The sequence below is a fragment of the Corvus brachyrhynchos genome, unplaced genomic scaffold, assembly GCF_000691975.1.
Source record: "Corvus brachyrhynchos isolate BGI_N302 unplaced genomic scaffold, ASM69197v1 scaffold467, whole genome shotgun sequence".
In the NCBI taxonomy this organism is placed as follows: domain Eukaryota; kingdom Metazoa; phylum Chordata; class Aves; order Passeriformes; family Corvidae; genus Corvus; species Corvus brachyrhynchos.
This window is the reverse complement of record NW_008239309.1, coordinates 2,841,198-2,847,343: the sequence shown is the minus strand read 5'-3', so window position 1 is coordinate 2,847,343 and position 6,146 is coordinate 2,841,198. Positions and strand designations below refer to the sequence as shown.

Genomic DNA, 6,146 nt, shown 5'->3' with positions numbered 1-6,146 from the left:
GAGGTACAGGACCTAAGGGAATGGCCTGAAGTAGTGTCACTGGAATAGGCTCCCCAGGGAAGTGGTCACAGCACAAAGCCTGAGAGAGCTTAAAAAGCGTTTGGACAACATTCTCTGGCACATGGTGTGATTCTTGGGGTGTCCTGCAGAGGACCAAGAATTGGACTCAATGATCCTGTGGGTGACTTCCAGCTCAGGATATTCTGTGATTCTATGACTTGATACCTTGGGATCCTGTTTCCTTGCAAGTTAAAACAGAGATGCCTATGAAACTTCTCAGTTCAAAATCTACAGTCCTCTACAGCCCCACAACACGACTACAAAAGGAATAAAGGTATCAAATGTTCTCAACTGCAAACACCATAGCTTCCTCTAAGAGGCCTATGTCTGGCTGTATGAAGAACAACACACACTTCCACACAACAAGCAGTTCTTACATGAATCAATCATGATACTGCAAAATCTAAGACTGATACTCTCACAGCTGAGTTGCTCTGTGCATTATAAGCAAAATTCAATCCATTTAACAAAGCAGATACCTAGCACCACCACCATCCAGAAAAACGCACACAGAACAATCAATTACAAAAGTACTATCAGTACACAGCATCCTGAAATATCTTACTTCACAAAAGACATCTACCTACACCTATGCATTAAAATGGGTATCAAAATCTTCCCCTCTATTCACCTATCCACCCTATTTAAAATTCAACTTGTAGTTCTCATAAAAACTGGCTCCAGTCTCAGGCCCATTAGTTACACTGCCATTTACAAATACATTAAACATACCCTGTATGCAAATTTGAAAAATTTAAAATTCTTTTTGCTAGGATAACAAGTGTCCAAACTATGAAAAACAGTAGCTCCCAGAGGTGAATGTTTGCACTACGTGCACCAGATTAAGTTCCTTCATCATCTTTCTTTGAGAGAAGATAAACTCACCCAATCTCACATAATTGGGAATTGTCTTAAACAGATTTGTATTCAGAGATTTTGTATGTCAAAGAACATGTGAAAAAAAAATGTAATTTATAAAATCTGTAACAAGGGAACATAAAGTACTGGAAAATACTACTTAAATGCAAGTAATAAATCCTGTCTGAAGACAGTCATGGAAATAAAGAGACAAAGCAATCTTCTCTGGCAACAGTAGTTCACAAAATTAAAAAAACAGGCACTGATCTAAACCAGAACGCAGTATGGCCCTCCCAATTAAGTATCTGTTCACAGAACCAACCTGTTAAAAAGTTTATGGTTTAGCATGTTTCAAAAATAGTTTAGTTTATATTTATTAAGTCTGAGATTGCATTAAAAAAAACCCATATAAATTAGGCACCCTGCTCTCATTAAAATTCAGTAAAAGCTAGATACCTAATTCATTTAGGCCCTTATCAAAGTCTCATTAAAGTCAAAGCAAAAATCTACAAAAAGACAACAGGCTAAACAGTGCCCAAGCTCCACGCAGATACCACTGGTATTAGTTTGGCTAAATTCTGGTGCCAGCAATGAAAAAAGCAGTATGAAGTCAACTCCCTGCCAAAGCCAGTGTTGACCTATTTATTTGGACTGCTTTTTATTGACTGCCCATTAGAATTAAAAAGCAAGGGGAAGGAGAGGCAAAAAAAGTAAATGTTTCCAACAAATTACAAGACTATAGTACAATGAAAAAAAATTAAAATTCCATCTTATTGTTCCAAATGACAAGGCTGTTGGCCCTGATTTTCAAACACATTACATGTTGTTTAACTGTTTTTCAAGCGTCCAATCTTACAATTTCAAAACACTCACTGAAGTAATATTACTCACATGACTTCAAATAGGACGGGTTTTTTTTCCTGAACTGTAATCCCTTACCACCTCTTGGATTTATTTAGATCAACATGACCAATTCTCTTTTGTGAACAGCCCCAGATGAACTACTGGCAACTGAATTAGTTGTCATGAATCACATGGTTCCTCCTGTGGTCTCAAAGAATTTCTCCACCTCTGCTGACACAACCAGAGCTAAGACAGGGAAATAAAAAAGGCACCTATCCTTTGTCAGAGGAACTTCAGCCAGATCCAAATACAAAGAAGAGCCACAAAACCAAGAGCTGAAAATTAAGAGAGACACTTAGGATCTCTGCTCAACTATTTCTAGCTCAAATGGTTTAGGACAGTGAATACCTACACTGTAAACAATTTGAAATAACAGTCACTAAGCATAAATATTTCTGCACTGTCATTTTATATACACTGAGAAAGTTTTGTAGATGTAAGTAATTCACTGTACAATAAGACCCCCACCAGTTCAATGTTTCTATTACACATATTTTGGTATAAACCTGCTACAAACCCAAAGGTAACAATGGCAGGGATTTTTTCGCATGAGGAAATATTAGCAGATCCCAAACGAAAACACAGCAGGTAAAAAACTATTTGCATTACTTTGGAATTCAAGACCAGCTGTACACCCAAAAAGATCCAGGGATTATAGACTGCTTCGACAGGGCACACACCAAGTCTAAGAACAGATGGAGCAGTAGGTATTTATAATTCTTCTAGCTAGTTCCCTTCACCATCCAATATAACTTCTGCCTTTCCTCTCAACCTAAACTGAACCTCAGCCAGGATGTTTTGGCCACATCTCCTGCCTTGCATATGTAGTGAAAAATAAGGAAACTATACTGCTTAGAGCTGATCAAATATGGACCCAAACAACAGCCACAAAGATACTGAAATACTGACTGTAACTTTGTCTTCACAGAAAAATAGTTACAGTCTGCTTCTCCCCACACATTTCCAACTGAAGTCATGATTCACAGGTGGCTTTGAAAAGATAAACTGTAAACTTCTGATACACTACAGGCTAAAGGAGCTATCTTTATTATACTACCTTAGAAAACATGAAATTATACTGTCAGTGATTTGTACTACTTGCATAATCTGCTAACTATAATCAAAAGAATATGCTCAAAGTAGAAGAGCTGATTAATAATGACAGCAGCTCATCATCATAAAATAACTTATCATACTTAAAAGCAAATCAGTGTTTTGTATTGTACAACTTCTGCATTACCTTTCATCATGATTTAACTACTGTCATTTGATTAAATGACGATTCAATCAATAAACATGTTCACATGAAATAACAAAGAATCAGTGAAAATACTCAAATCTTCAACTAATATATACCATAGTTATTAGTTCACGTAAGAGAAGCCGAACACACTAACAGCTGAGATCCTGCCTTTGCGCAGTCATGCATGCAGTGTCAGTGTAACTTGAAAAACCTTCTGCAAGGGAATTTGTAGTTTAAAACACAAACCACAGAACCAGAAATGCTGAACCTTAATTACTTATCCAGACACTTAGGCCAGAAGAAAAAAACCTCTGCACATGACTTTAGCCGCATGTCTAGCTCTCTATCAGAAACTGTTGCAGGCATCCCAGCAGAGCGCACAAAACAGGTGGAATGCTTACACCAGAAACGTCATTGTGGAGTCATGTAGTGTAAGATCCATTTTCACATGCAGAGACAGTTTACTTTAGGATGACAGTCAGTACTCCTCACCTTGAAATATTCTTGTAGAAATTCTTATTCCTACTGCATAGCTGTTTCAGCTTTACAGGAAGTTCAACTTTTCTCAACTGCTCTAGCTTACAGCCTACCCTCTTAGGAAAAACTCACATCAGCAGCAAAAAATGACTGGCTAACAGCTGGGAATTGAATGTACTCCAGACTGTCAAAAGGCATAATCACAAATCAGAGTGCACGCAAGTTAGGCTAAGCTATGCTGCCAGACTTTACTGTGAAGACGCCACAGCACAGACATATGATCCTTTCTGATAGCTTTGCTGCAGAAGACAGTAGCCTTCAGGAAAAGAGGACAGCTAGATAGCTGCAGTCACAAGTATAATTGCCGTTAGACAATGCCCAAGATCAAGCCCATGTTTGCTACATATGTAGGTTCCACTGTAAATTTCAGGCACAGAAAACTGATACAGGCCACTACTGAATGGTCATGGATTAAGTTTTCATACAGTGAGCTTTACTACGGGTATTAATCACAGTTATTGAACATTGTCTTCTCATTCGATCCTTTAAAAAAAGAAGCCACAATGAGATACAGGCAGAAGGAAAGGAATGCACCACAGTACTGACAGGCCTTGGCTCTACTTAAACAGGGAAGAAGAGGAGGAAGAAGGGAGAAGATTGTTTTAAATACAAGTTACTTGTGGGAAAGTATTGATGAAAACATACATGAAAAGTGTATAATTTCTGTAAAAATAAACTTATTTTTAACATTTTCTGAAAGGTCCCACCTCTAAGTGATACACCTGGGTACTCAAACTCTGAAGTGATAAATAGGAAATATTCTCTGCCAAGTAGAGACAAACAGGAAAATGTTTATGCCTAATAAGTAATGACTTTACACATGTCAGAAATAAAGACAACAATTTTCAGTGTTAGTCTTCTTATTCTACTATATTTACAAACTATCAAAAGATGTATTTAAGAAAGCTTTACTTTCTTCCCTTATTCATCCTGATTTATTTTATCTTGGAAGTAAGATATGAGCTCTTCTCTAATGCCAATTTTATGACAAGTGATCTTTATGCCATAATGTGTTTACTATTCTACTAGAAAATCAGGGAAAAAACCAAACTAGTCTGATAAAGTCCAAAAGTGATGGAGGTCCAGAAAACACCCTTTACACATAGAGAACTTTTCACTGCAGCAGGAAATACAAGAAAGTGTAACAGACATTTTGATGAGTAATTTGCAAAAATGTTCTAAATCATACAAAGAACTAGAAGTTTCCTTCTGAAAAGGATCACTTGTAGTTCACAGCAATATTACTCACCAGGACCACAAAAAACATTTTTTAAGTTGCTACTGTGAACATTCTGACCTTAACTTCAAAAGTCCAACAAAAACTGAGAAAAATATATCTGCAGATAGTAATTTCAAACACACCTTTGTCAAGAATACATGTAATGTAGTAAGTATGCCAGCTGAAGGACTTTTTGTCTTGTCAATTTTCAAGCCTCAGGTGCTGGTGAAAGCATTTTTCAAACTTGACAAGAAACGCTCACAGACCACTTCAGAAATGAACAAAAGAAAAGATCTAAGACTTCTTTGAACACACTCTTTTGGCACACGTTCTATGCAACACCACAGAAATACCAGTCTTAAAGCGGAGATATAACTCATGAGAGAAATAGTGTTTTTAACGAAGCTTTACTCTCAGCTCTGGCAAGTCCACATATGCTGTATGATGCACTCTAATTTTTAAAAGCTCACTATCCATACAGTCTTTCTGTTTTCTATTACTGAGATAGATAGATAGATAGATAGATGAACAGATAAATAGATCTATATATAAAGACACAAAAACCTGCCTTGACGCAAGCCTATCCTTCTGGTACACTACTTTTTTTTGCCCTTAGAATAACAAAAGGACAAAAGAAACAAAGTCAGAGACAGTAATAGGGCAATTAGATTCCCAAAGAGAAAGTGTGCCGGTATTTGCACAACAATAGTAACTTGCACAGAAGAAACTGCCCCACCCCGAACGGGTAACTGGTATACTACCAAAGGAATTAAATTCTGGTATAGTGTTTATCGTTTGGGTCTGAGTGGCTGTGGTTAAAACCACTTAACACTTTAGAAAGCTAAAGCAAAACAGGGAGAGCGCAAACGGAACAACGCCGTGTCACAAACTCCAGATCAATTCTTCACTGAAAGCATGCAGAATACTTAAAGCATTAAAAAACCCAACCAAACAAAAAACCGAAAAACCACCAACAACTTAAATTCTTCAACCGGTTATTTACTTGCATATTCACACTCACATAAATATTCATAAAAATACATCCTAAAAAGAACAGCGTTAACGTAAAGTTCGCTAAGTCTGAGTATCGAACATAAGAAGCAGATAGCAAGAAAAAACAAATTCGGTGCGATGTACGTAATCATGCAGACACTTTTACACTCCCTTTACTTGACCATAACGCACGCACAGGGAAAAAACCAAAATAAAAACAACCCAAGCCAATCGTTAAACTGTAACTTCAGATCGAGTTTAGAACAGCTGTAACTTTTCCAGCCGTGCGCAGTTTGCAGTTCCACCATTATAAATTTAAGAGGGGAGGAGACA

The 6,146-nt window shown here is 37.2% G+C and overlaps 1 protein-coding gene across 1 annotated transcript in view; it reads right to left on the bottom strand.

Moving 5' to 3' along the window:
• The window catches only part of SMARCA2 (SWI/SNF related, matrix associated, actin dependent regulator of chromatin, subfamily a, member 2), a 119,227-nt gene that overhangs the window by 112,415 nt on the left and 666 nt on the right, over positions 1-6,146 (bottom strand). The gene's annotated exons all lie outside the window — the stretch shown is intronic.